The 13163-nt window shown below is 55.4% G+C and overlaps 1 protein-coding gene across 2 annotated transcripts in view; it reads right to left on the bottom strand.

The window, feature by feature from the left end:
* CHD6 (chromodomain helicase DNA binding protein 6) overlaps positions 1-5007 on the bottom strand; it is an 88731-nt gene extending 83724 nt beyond the window's left edge. The window contains exon 1 of one of the 2 annotated variants that reach the window (XM_051803216.1): positions 4918-5007. The gene's annotated coding sequence lies outside the window, so the exon portion shown is untranslated. The remainder of the gene's footprint in view (positions 1-4917) is intronic. The other variant, XM_051803214.1, reaches the window with a different exon arrangement.
* Between the last annotated feature and the right edge of the window lie 8156 nt (positions 5008-13163).

Consider the following 13163-nt stretch of genomic DNA (forward strand, 5'->3'; position numbering starts at 1 on the left):
CATACTGCCTCTTTCTACTCTACTGCAAAGCAGAGTTCCACAGATCCCATGCTTTCATGGAAACACGTAGAAAACAAATACTCTGCAAATTGATTATCATAACTTTTCCCTGCTTTTGGCACAGTCACCCCAAAAGGAAGCAATGAGTTACCTGCATTTCAACCCAGACTTCCCGTAACAACTGAGCCAAATGGCAGAGAGAGCCAGATAAGCATCAGAAAGCTTCACCAGAAGAGATCTAAACTTGATCTCATCAGGAAAAACACAAAACAGAAGAACTCCAAAACAGCCCAGTAAAACCAACCATCCCAAACCAACCAACCAGATAACAGTACCTATCCTAGTGCAACAGAAGGGCCGCACAGTGAGGGAAAAGGCAGGCCTGCAGAAGGCACGATATACCTCTGAGGACAGACATTCATAATATCACAGAACAGCAGTCCTCGTAGGGAAACCAGAGATGGAAAATGTGATGGGCACCCCCTAGCCAAGCCAAAATCTCACCATCACAGAAACACCCACACTCCTTGAACAATACCCAATGCACCTCTGCAAGCACATTTCCATCACCCACATGAAAAACAAAGAGGAACTGGGACTCAGTTCCCACGCTTCTCCTTTTCTGAACTGAAAGGAGTGTTTTGCTCCTGTTAGAGCAGGATTTATAGTCTCTACAGGCTGGGAATGCCTTGGAGACAACAGGCTGCAGCACAGAAGCAGCGTGCACCCCTTAACCTCAAGGCAGCATTTCCTCTGCAGGGAGGAGGTTCCCATACAAAGGATGGGTGAAGAGCTGCCCTGCCTCACCCCCGTGCCAACAGAACGCAGGCCCCCAGCACCTCTCTGAGCACTGGGCCCCAGTGTGGCGCAGGGCAGGAGCTGCAGGGTAGGAGCCCAACGTCCAGGCACAAACTCTCCCAGCTTTTAGCTGACTTCCCGAAGAGCCGAGTGCGCTCAGGCATTCCCTAGGGCACAGCCATAAGCTTTCCCCAGGTATCTGCCAGGGATCTGCCTCAAACATTAAAGACTAGCCACAGTGTCCCAGGTGGGACATCCTAATTCTTAGGATGACTTGACACATCCAACACAACAATGCTAAAAATTATTAGCCACATATTGGCGGATTGCTAGGCTGCATCCCAGATTTTCCCATATAAGGGAAAGTTGAAGGCATTGTCCTATCACAAGGAAAACATATTGCACCAGCCTGAGATATTAGAAAGCAAAATCAGAGTCTCCTCATGTCACAAGCTGACACCCACAGCACCACAGTTTTTCCCATTTGCTGCCAGTTTGGTCAGCTTTCTCAGCGCTGTTATTCCAGCAGGCTGTGCCTGATGATGGCTGGAGGCTGGCTGGGACAGGTGCTGCCCAGAACAGCACTTACAGCTCACTGCTCTGCAGGGCCCTGCACTTCCCTACAGGATTTTGGTCCTACCACCACCACGCTTGGCAATGCAGGCACTGACACTGACACTAATCCCGCGGTGAAGGGCAACTCTGCTTTCACAGGGTTTTAGGGTGCTGAGAACCCACTGCACAAACCCTGCCCGCACTGGCACCAACACCGTGCCCACAGCAAACACTGCTGCTTGACTGCATTTAGACCACTCACCCTGATTATCTTCTCAACCTTTGACAGCACTTGTTGGCCCCCAACAACCACTCTGCCTCTGCCTGGCTGGAATCACAAACACCAGAGGTTGATTCCACTGTCCCAAGCAGGAAATTGGGGGTGAAAGAGGAGAAATGCACTCACTGCTGCTTGTAGGAGCAATGAAAGAAGCCCTCTTGGCTCCCCCAAAGTCTTACCCAGTGAGACATCCAACCACTGAGGTTGCCAATGCCTCTTTAAGACAATCTCAGAGCAGCCTCCCCACATGCCTGCTCTCCAGACCCAACACAGGAGTCCACGTTCCCGCACCAAGGGCTCGCTCTCAGCACAAGGCTGAGCAGCTCTCCGCTCTTTGCGAGGGCAAGCTTCTCCTGCACGCTGACGAGCGCCACACCAGCTCTTATCTCTGCAAAGCCCAGACAGGCCAGGACACCACAGCAAAACACAAAGGCCTGCTCTGGCAACCAAGCCATCTCACAAAAACAAGTTCACATGCTTGTGCAAAGCCCTCTTGAAATAACACAATCCATTACAGTGACCTTCATATTAGCCACCTGTAAAAGTTTGTCTTTGGAGAAACTGGTGAGAAAATATTACAGATCGCTCAAGAAAACTAAATCTTAAAAATTATTAAGATTACATTTGGCAAGGGGCAGAGATTTGTTTCCTGTTGAAGAAATACAGTAAAAAGCAGTCAGGAAAACGAGATATTCCTCTGAGAGCCTTCTCCACCAAGCCACTAGAAATCAACAGACCCCAGAAACACCCACAGCACTGAACACTGTGTCTAGCACCGGTAAACCTAGGGCCAGCTGTTTAAAGACTAGCAGCGTAGACAGAGCCACTGTCCCCCAAGGCCACCACGCAGGGCAATGGAGGGAGAGGTAAACTGAAGCCTTTAAACAAATGTACATTACCAAATCAGACAGCAGCGCTCAGAACAAGGTAATGAGGGCCCCTGTGATAGCATCTTGTGCAAGAGATGCCCATTATTCACAGCTGCGAGCATGAGAAACAGTACAAAGCTGCCTTAGTCTCAGGTTCAAACAGGGTACCCACACCAGCCCACAGCAAGGGGCTGCAACTGCCTCCTCAGGGACAGGGCAGCTGATGTTTCTGCTGGGAGGAATGGCACAACAGGCAGGAATAAACACCCATGGGTGCAGGATGGGCTTCAAACTTCACGGAAGTGTAAACGGACCAACATCAGTTTTTCTCCAAGTCCTCTCCTTGACTTTGTTTTTTGTTTGAAGAATAACAACACATATTTTCAGTTCTGTGCACGAGGCACATGTAGACACTTTGACAGGATCCAGCTCTCCTAGTTATCACGCTTTACAGCTTGAAGCACTTGAGGGGCAACATTCAGTCAGCTTCACCCCACTGCTGCCATGCTGCCCATCTCCGCAGCAAAGCCAACGCAGCAGTGTGTCCAGTGCTCCTGAAGGACCTGCAAGTTCACACAGCTGTACCAATTTGGAAACATGGGCTGAATTAGTGTTCCCAAAGGCAAACAGACAGCAACATTACACTTTGCAGTGGAAGATGAATCAATTTTCGGGAAAGGAACCCAGGGACAGTCCTAAACCAAAACCAACCCAGCTGGAGGCCAAAAACCTTGAGAGAAACAATCTATTTACTCCAGGAAGAATTTACTCTCAGAGCAAAATATGCTGTTATTGCTTCATACTTCAACAGCTGGACCAAAACAACAATTTCTCTGCAAAGCAGCACAGCAAAGCTACTGCGTAGACAAGGTAAACAAAGGGCAAGTGGGGGTAAGACAGCATCTATTCCTGTGCTATCATCTGAATGGGGCCCAAAAGCAACAGCAACACTTCACGGCGAGGAAAATACTCAGAGCTCAGTGTTTCCTCTCCTGCAGCAACATCCATATCCAACTGACCCCGTATCAGTTAAAGAGATACCCTGCGACCGAAGGGACAAACATCTAACGACTGCAACGCATCCGTCTGCCCCCTGGGAGCCCTCTGCCACGGAGGCTGGGGCTGCCTGACAGAGGGCTGGGGCTGCCTGACGGGTGCTGGAGGCTTCTGCCCAGACCCACAGGACACTGCACAACCACAGCGAACCATCTCCACCCCTCTCATTCTCCAACCCCAACAGCATTTGCTGCATTTCTCGAGCAGGAGGTAAACAACAAAAAAGCTTGAGCTTTTGGCTAAAAGCATCCCAACTCACTGAAGAAACAAACCAAGCACCTTTCATAGCAAAACTGCAGAAGAACTACCACATCCAAGGCCAGCACCAGAGCAGGCAGCACCAGCTCTGTGTGTTGCGGGGCCACCGGCCTGGCCCCCGCGGTCCCCGACTCCACCGCGAGTTCAGTGCAGTTGGCAGGAGGCGAATCGATAAACAGAGGGGCCGCTGCTCCCAGGCGGGTGTTGCACCCCCGCAGCAGCAACCAAGCTGAGGATTTCGCTTCCTTTTCCCGTATTGCTTGTGTGCGTCTTTCACAGCGTTCACCCTACAGACCTCAACGATCAAGGCTAAAATCCACCTCCATCGCCAGCGAACGCCACTGGCGGGCACAGGGGAACCCCCCGGCGCGGGCACCGACACGCAGCGGGCGCGATGACTGCGGCGAGACGCGGCTGCGATGTGTGCCGTGACATGGCTGCGGTGTCACCACACACAGCCCGCGGCTGCTCCGCGCAGCGGGACCGGCCCGCGTTATCCGCGGGGGGAGCGGCCCCTCCCCCGCAGCCCCCCGCGCCGCCCCCGCGCCTCCAGCCCGCACAGGGCCCCGCTGCCCCCGCCCGCCAAGTTTAAAGCCGCAGTTATGGATTTTCTGGAGCTCCGCGGCCGGGATGCCGGCGGGGAGCTGCGCCCCGCGGGGGGGCTCCGGCACCCGCACCCCGCGCCGGGGGGCTCGCTCCCCCCTCCGGGCCGGGAGGAGCCTCCGCGCAGCGCCGCGGGGAGCCCGCCCCGCCCCCGGCCCCGCACGCCCCGGGAGCGCCGCCGCTGCCGGCCCGGAGCCGGCAGTGCCCGCGCCCCGCAGGACCGGCGGGACGGGCCGCGGCCCCCCCGCGGCGCCGCGGCCCGGGGGGCGGGGGAGGGCGGCGCGGAGGGCCCGGGGACGCCGCCGCCGCCCCTCCCCGCGGCCGGAGCCATGACAGGGCCGGCGGCCGCCCCGGCCCCCGCCCGCCCCGCGGCCCGCGCCGCCGCCGCCGAGTTCATTCATAGCGCCGCCCCGGCGAGGGCCCGCCGCCGCCCCGGCCCCGCCGCCCCGGGCCCGGCCCCGCCGGGCGAGGGAACCTAAAGTTCGGAGCAGAACTTACCCAAAATGGCTCCGCGGCCGCCCCAACACAAACAGCTTTTATTTGGTGAAGTTTAGCCCAGCACCCTGCAAGGACACCCTAACCTCGCCCGGGCCCGCCCCCGCGCCGAGCCCATTGGCTGCCCGGGGCCGAGCGCCGCCGCCCATTGGCGGGCCGGCCCGTCAGGCGCGCGGCGCTCGCGCCAAGCTTGTCTGCGGCGCGCCCGCCGCCCGCTCCATTGTGCTCCTGTTTGCGCCGCCGGCGGCGCCGCTCATTGGCCGCGCCGCCGCCCCCGCGCGCGCCGCCCCGCCCGCGCGCTCCACGTCCGCACGGGGCCCGGATGTGGACAGGGCCTGGTCCGCACAGACCGCACAGCCCGGGGACCCCGCACGGCCCCGCACTGCACAGGGACACCGCACAGCACGGGGACCCCGCACGGCCCGGGGACCCCGCACGGCCCCGCACTGCACAGGGACACCGCACAGCACGGGGACCCCGCACGGCACGAGGACCCCGCACAGCCCGGGGACACCGCGTAGCCCCGCACTGCACAGGGACACCGCACAGCACGGGGACACTGCACAGCACAGGGACACCGCACAACTCCGCACAGCCCCGCCCCGCCCAGACCGCCCAGCACAGCCCCACCCCGCACAGCACAGGGACACCGCCCGGCACAGCCCCGCGCCGCCCGGCCTTGCCGCGGGGGTTGTCCCCGTCCCGGCCCCGCAGGCGCTGCCGCCCGTCGAGCTGCGAACGTCGGAGCGAAGTGCGGGAGCAGCGCTGGGAGGCCGCTGGCCCGGGAGGAGGGAATGTCGCTGCCCGGTGGGATGCTCCAGAGAATGCAGCGCCAGGGAATGTCGCTCTCGGAGGGGTGTTCCCGGAGAGGCGCTGGGAGCAGGCTTAGGACACGGGCTGGGTGAGCCACCTGTCCAGGGCGAAACTTGGCAGGGAGCAACCGGCAAGATTTGGGTCCAGCACTGGCTAACAGTGAGCCAAGCCAGCCGAGGTGGGCTTTCCACTGGAATTTCTCACAACCAGACCCCGTTGGAATGCCTGTTCCCACTCACCCAACGCTGAGGGCTTTGCTCAGCACCCACAGCCAGACCAGCAGCACCCAGGGCCGCTGGGGAAGAGGAGCGGGGCTGGCAGTGTGCAGTCACTCCATCCTCCCAACTGATGCAGGGATGCTCCAGCACCAAAAGAAACTCTGTTGGAGCTAATTAGCTCTACTGAGACTCAGGCTGATTAACCGAGGGTAGGGCAGTCGTCGTGCAGCCATCCCGCCTCCCAGGCCCCACAGGAAGCTGGCACAGCCCTGCACTGCACCCACTGAAGTCCTGGCCTGTCCAGCAGCAGCTGGCACTGATGTTCTGTGCTGTCTAGCTGGCACATTCCCTTTAGGCCTCCTGGATTTCCCCAGATGCTCTCCCCTGAGCTATACAGCTCTTCCACCAGTCATGGGGGTCTGCTGGACAGCCCCACTGGGCAGTGCTGGTGTCCTCTGCAGGTACCTGTCACTGCACGCTTGTAGATTAACTGCAGAGGACACAGCCAAGGGACACAGATCCATCATGCCCCATTCCATGCCTCCTCCAAGTCTCCCACGCAGACCAGTATCACCACTTTGCTCTTCCCAGCGAAGCAGGACTTCCTTCTCTGCAGCATTCCCCTTTATCATTTCTCACCTGCTCCAACCCACAACTCCACCTACCACCCCTTCTCCTCCCTCCAGTTTGGCTCCTTGCCCGTGGATGGCACTTGTGGACACTGCTGAAATCTCACATGTATGTTTTCTCTCTCCTGTCCCCAGCTTCAGATTCTTTATCTGCTAATAGAAGACCAGCATGCGTGCAGTATTCCTTACCAGTGCCCTTCCCTTTCCCTAGTCCTGCCTGCTCTTTCTCTAGCCCCAAGCCGTGCCTGTACCTGCTCTGTTCATCCTGCACTGGGCAACTTTTGGCTAACCAAACACCATCCTGTGCTGTATTTTCCCTCTGTCTCCAGAGCAGCACCTTGGCCACAGTGTGAAGAATGTCTGTAAATGTGGAATTAATTAGTACTTTGTGACCAGGAACCCAAAACACCTTATTTGCAGATTAACCGCTTTTGCTCAAGTGGTCTCAAAAGAAGTGACTCATTGTTGTACAGGTAAAATTGTCCAGTCAGTGATTAGGGAACAATAAAACGAAGACAAATAAGGCTGTGTAAGGGATTTCCAGAGGTCCCTTCCCAACACCACCTTGGTGATCTACACAAGATGAGATCAGCCATGGTTCTGCCTACCTGGGCCATAGCACCCATTCCCCCACCCTTCTGGTGACCTGGCAAGGCTGCACCATTCCAACATCTCACCTTGACCTTTCAGGACTTATTTTGTGGTTACTGCTGCCAAGAAGGATTTGAGTCCATCATCCTTTAAACTGCCTTTCCAGTACTGCTGTTGGATCAGCTCCTGGTACCTTTTCACCAGGAGAAACCAGCCCAGCTCTTCCCCCTGTATTCAAGGGCCCTGTGCTTGCCTTAGTCATCCATCACTGATGCCTCTCTGGGCTTCTCAATTTTCTAGGCCCCAATACTAGACACAACAAAGAACGTATGATTTTATAACATAAACCATTGTTGTGCACAGTCTTTGTGATCACTGTCTTCTGATCTGATTTTAAATACTACTACTACTACTAATAATAATAATAATAATAAAATTATGTTAGTTTGGCATTTATAAATAGGCAGTCCTCCCTGGAAAACTCCTCTGGGTTCAGAACACCCTCAGACTTCACTGCCTACATGGGACCTGCCTCCTCCCTGGGGGGCACGGCCAGCTCTGCTCTAGGATGCATCCTTACCTGCATCCTTACCTGCAATGTGCTATGTGGAGGCTACTGCCCACCACATGCACAAACATCCCCTGTGGCCTTGATCTACAGGTATCCCTCATCCTGAAAGGGAAACACATTACTGTTACATACTTCCCTTGAAACCAATGTCACCTGGAATCATGAAAAGCAAAATGCAAATGAAGGTGGGAAGCATCAGCCAGGCAACAGCAAGAAGTGCAAAGAAAGCAGTTAAAGGCAATAATACACTTTGTTGGCTTTCACAGACCATCAGTGGCAAAGGCAGAGGAAGACCTTCAGCCTGCTCTCCTCCTGGGACATCAGTTCTTGGGGTGCCTGTACCTCTCTCCCAGCCAGTGTCCCTGAAGCAGGAGGAAGCAGCACCATTTGGGGCCTGGTGGCACCCAGGATGTGCTCCTCCTTGTAGAGAGGTCCTGAGGACTCCCAGGGTCTGCAGCGAGTTGGGCACAAGGTCCTAGGCTGTGAGCCCACGTGGGTGGTTGTGCCCTGCATCGTGTTCCCTGTGTGACTGGGGCAGTGGTTCTGCTCTAGCAGCCCTTGCATGCAGCTCTGTGCCAGGCGTGAAGAGCAGCAAGGGCTGAGCTGCCACCAGGGATGGGGGAACCTCCAACATCACATGCCACTCACAAATGTCGCTGATTTATCCAAGACCAGATTTTGCAGCAGAAGGCGCAGCCTCCCTGTGCCGGAGCGCCGGGCTGAGTGGCACGGCAGCACTGTGCCATGCCTGCAGGATACTGCCAATGGCACTGCACCTCCTGGCCAGGAGCCCCAGAGACTTCCAGTGCCTGCTTAAGATGCAGCAGCAGTACGGATTACCCAGGCACACTCCAGGGCTGCAGCGCTTTGTCCGGACGGGTGCTTGTGCCCATCTGGCACATGGCAGGTCTGGGCAACCCTCAGGCATCCACAGGCACAGGGCTGGGCATGCTGCCACTGCAGGGACGGGCCCTAGCGGCCGCAGGGACAGCTCTGACAGAAGAAAGGACAATCCCTCGAGGCTGAAGAAATGCCAAGTGTTTCCAGGCTAATCTTGTCCTCTTACAGAGAGGGATGCTCCAGAGCTGCCTGCAAGAAATGTGCTGGGTTTCTGCAGGGGCAGGCAGAGCAAGTGGGGTTCCCTCGGACTGATCTCTCACTCCACCACACAAGCCCAGAGACACAAAGATTTTTCTCTGGTGGCAGTCCTCACCTGGGAACTGGGCAGCCATTCCACAGGTTTTGGAAGCAGGCTGAAGAGACCATTAAAGGAGCAATTAGTTGATGTTAGCCTTGGAGATCTTCGGGGAAAGGGATGCAGGACTTTGTTCACCTCAGTAAATTAGTCTCAGCTGCTGAGGTAGCAGCCCCTGCCTTGTTGTGGCCTTTTGTATGTTTGCACTGTTCAGAGGGTCCTTCACTTGCCTGGTTCTGGGGAGGTTGGTGTGGTTACCTGTGGCATCCTCACAAGCCGGTGGCTTTGTTGGGGCTCTGGAGCTTTTACACACAGAATAGTCTTCCTGGGCTGTCCCATTCGTCCCAGCACAAGGTGAGTGAAGGATCCCTCAGCTCCTTTCTACCAGGCATCCTCCCATGCCAATGACTTGGCCACACAGCACCAGGCCCAGGCTGGAGGGGAAGCTTGGCTCTCACTGCCAAGTTGCTCTGTCTGACCTCCATTCTGGCTCCCTGAATGGAGGTTGGCAGGAACTGAGGACCAGGAGCCTCAGTTCTCCCATCCCACTTTGACAATCCATTTGCAAAGCAAGGCAGAGGGGTGCATTTGTCCAGAAGCTGTCCAGAAGCTGTCCTGTGGATTTTATAGTGGACAAGACAGTTTCCAAGTCTGGACCATAAACTGAGCTACACAAAGATGCACACCAGTAGACAGTGCTGGTTTACTGCATCCTTCTTGTCTAGACACAAATTTCAAGACAGATTCCTCATGCTGATACAACCCTGGGCAAAACAACTGGGGTTATTGTGCCAAAGTCATCAGCATGAACAGACCATGTCCTGGCCACAGAGCGGGGTCACAGCCAGCCTGGGTGTGCTGCACCTGGCAGTCAGGTCAGCTCAAGCATCCTCCCCCCACTCAGGGCACAGGCTTGACCTGAAAGCACTGGTCTGTCACTTCAGGCTGGAGTTTGAGTCTGACAGGGCTGTTGGGCTGCTCAGCCTCTGCTCTTCTGCTGCCTCCACAGTACAGATGCTAACAAAGGCTCAGTGCTGGCCAGGGGTTTGTGCACATACAGGAGTCCTGTGTCTGGGAACCAGACACTGTGCAGAACCATCTCCAGGGTCTGGAGACACACATGGCCTGGGGCTCAAAGGGGAGGGTGAGGAGTAATTACCAGAATTCACATAAAATTATGTCTTTTAGAGCAAAACCTAATGTGTTTGGCTTTCTCCTAGAACAAACCCTCTTAAGCTGATTGAGAAATATCCCATTTTCTTGGGAGCACTTGATGGTGGGCAGTGACCCCCAAGCTGCCTGAGCAAGGGGGACATGCAGGTCCAGTCGCCAGGTCCCACTGGGGACAGGGGTGCCAGCCCAACCCCTGCCATGCTGCAAAGTGGGAGAGAAGCAGAGCTCAACAGCTGAGTGCCTCTGATGAGGCACAAGCCAGAAAGGGGATGGCAAGCTGCTGAGTGTGGGCAGGCTCTCGGGCAGGGTATCCCTTTTCCACTGGATGTGGCCACGGTCCCAGCCAGATCCAGTGCAGCAGGAAGGAGAGGGAATTCCTCTGATGCCATAGCACATGCCCCTTTGCTTCTTGGCAGTTGGAACACACCTATACCCCTGTGAAGCATGGAGCCTGCAGGCAGCCAGAGGGGAGGGAGCAGATTTTAAAGTCCCTGCAAAGCTCGTGAGCAGCCATGAGTAAATAACCGTGTCATCAAGGCAGAATTCAGCATCTTATAGACTGGTGTGCCAGAGCAGATTAAGGCAGACTGACTTCTGGTGCAAGGTCTGAAGAGCAGCTCTGTACCCAGGTGAGATACTTGGACATATCTGGGGCACCACAGGACTCCCCAGCTCCAGGGGTCACCATGGGCTGACCTGTGTGGAAACTTCCACACGTCAGGTGCCCTTCACTGGAGCCAACAGCAAGGAGGTGGTGGCTCCTCCGTGGGCAGCTGAAGAGGTGGCTGAACTGTGTGTGGGATTGGAGATGCCCAGCCCAGATACCTCTCAGCCTTGGCTTTGCTTGTTGCCTGCAGGGTTACCCTGCCTGCGCTGCCCTGCTGCAGCAGAAGCAGTCAACCTCTGGCCTATGCAGGAGATCCCAGGGATCCAACAGACTAGTGTTTCCTTGGCCTTGGTCTAGGAAGTCTGCAAGGTAGGCTTCGGCTGGAAAGTCCCCAGTGAAGGACTGTTTCCTTGGATGTGGTTATTTGAGGAAATTCCTCTGCCCTCAGGAGCTTCTATCAAATAAATTATATGATTGCTGTTGTAAATTTTCCTGTGGGATGATTTGGGATTATTAAGTGGTTTCCTTGGCTTTGCTGCTGCAAGTTGATGTCAGGGTAGATGGGGTGCTGTGCACAGGGCCATCACTCACCTTGCCCCTGCCTGAGCCCTCTGCTTTGTCAGTGCTGCAGACCTGGGGGCTGCCCAAAACTGGACCCTGCTCATGGCTCAGGTGTAAGCTTGTTATGGATGATGCAGCGAGGACTTGGGAGCTTCCTTCCCCACTGGCCCCCATCTGCCCATGGGAGGCTGTCCCAGAAATCTGTCCCTGGGACACATATCAGAGCCCACCTTATCCTGCGGGCACATATGGAGCGCAAATTACACATGAAAATTCACGTCTATGGGGAACTTATATTTAATCTTCTTTTACTGCTGCTCTTCTGTGGCTGAGGAGAAGAGTTGAGCAGCCAGCTGTGGTGCTCTGCATCCCCCTGCTCTGTGCTGCACCAGCACCCACGCCCCTTGCCCTACGGACCCCATGTAGTGCTGCCATGGTCAGCTGTGGTGGCAGGAGCTGCCACCTTCGGCTGGTCAGACCTAACTCCGGGGTCACCTTGTGGGCAGCAGCTTTACCTGGGGGGAGAAAGATTCACAGTTTCCCAGGGCTCTCGGTGACATCCCTGGCACGCACTTTTTGCTCAAGTTTTGTGGCTCCTGTTGCTTTGGAGCTGCCAGCTCACAGGTGCTCCTCAGCACTCCTCCCATTAACAAGAGTGAAGGGTGCTTAACATGCTGCTTATCATTAGCCAGGCCCCGAACATCCATCACCGGCCTCCCACGTGAGCTCTGCTCATCCCACATGTGCAACCAAAGCACAGCCACTGGATATCACTGCCCCTGAGACTGAGACCGGAAATTATTTCACAAATTCAAATTACACAGCCCTCAGCTCTGTAAACACTGTTTCTCTCCTGGCACATTTTCCTGTTGCTGTCTCCAATTGACCTTGACTCCAGCCAGGTTTCCTCACCAGGGTCCTCTTTCCCCAGGCTCTCATTGAGCACCCAGCGTGACAGGGGATCTGCTACCCACTTGAGCTTCATCTGCTTTGTTTTACCCTAAAAGTTCCTTCCTGTGACTTCTCCATCTGTAATTTCCTGGGGAAGCTGGTTTGATATCCCCAGCACTTCCCTGTGTGACTCTCTGTGATTGTGACAATGGTGTCCCATGGTCCATACAGACCCTTTCATCCCTGTAGGTCTCTGGGGGTTATTTCCAGGCCTTGCCCAGTTCTACCTTTCCTTATTGACAGGCCATAAAGCCAGACAGGCCCATGCTATAATAGTTTTCCATATACTTGTGCCCAGAAATGGTAAAATCCTGGAAATGAGGGAAGCTTTGGGACCAGCTAATGCTAATACCGTTGAACACCATGTTGTTGGGGACCTGGCTCTCTCAGAATCACAGAATCATAGAATCAACCAAGTTGGAAAGACCACCGAGATCATCAAGTCCAGCCCTTGATCCAACCCTGCCGTATTTACCAGCCCATGGCACTGATGCCACATCCAGTCTCACCTTAAACACCTCCAGGGATGGTGACTCCACCCCCTCCCTGGGCAGCCCATTCCAGTATCTGATCACTCTCTCTGTAAAAATTTTTTTCCTAATATTCAACCTAAACCTCCCCTGACACAGCTTAAGACCATGCCCTCTTGTCCTAAGAAACCTCAGCAATGGAGGCTCCAGTCCCTCCCTCTCATCACTGGGAAGATTATTAACCTGGCTTGATTTGCCCTGTCATGATCTGAGCTAACCTCTATTTGTGTTATCTGGCACGGGCAGATTCCTCGTTGCAGGAATCATTTACGTTCCTGCAGATGCTGCCACAGACCCTTCCGCTCCCTCCTACCATTAAGCAGTCCCACATTTGCTGGTTTTTCTTGCTGGTCATGTTTTCCAGGTCTCTGACATCCTTCTCTGGATCCTCTCCAACCAGCCCAAAGGGC

This window comes from Manacus candei, unplaced genomic scaffold (genome assembly GCF_025592945.1).
Source record: "Manacus candei isolate 608988 ecotype Guabito, Panama unplaced genomic scaffold, ASM2559294v1 h1tg000057l, whole genome shotgun sequence".
NCBI classification, from domain to species: Eukaryota; Metazoa; Chordata; class Aves; order Passeriformes; family Pipridae; genus Manacus; species Manacus candei.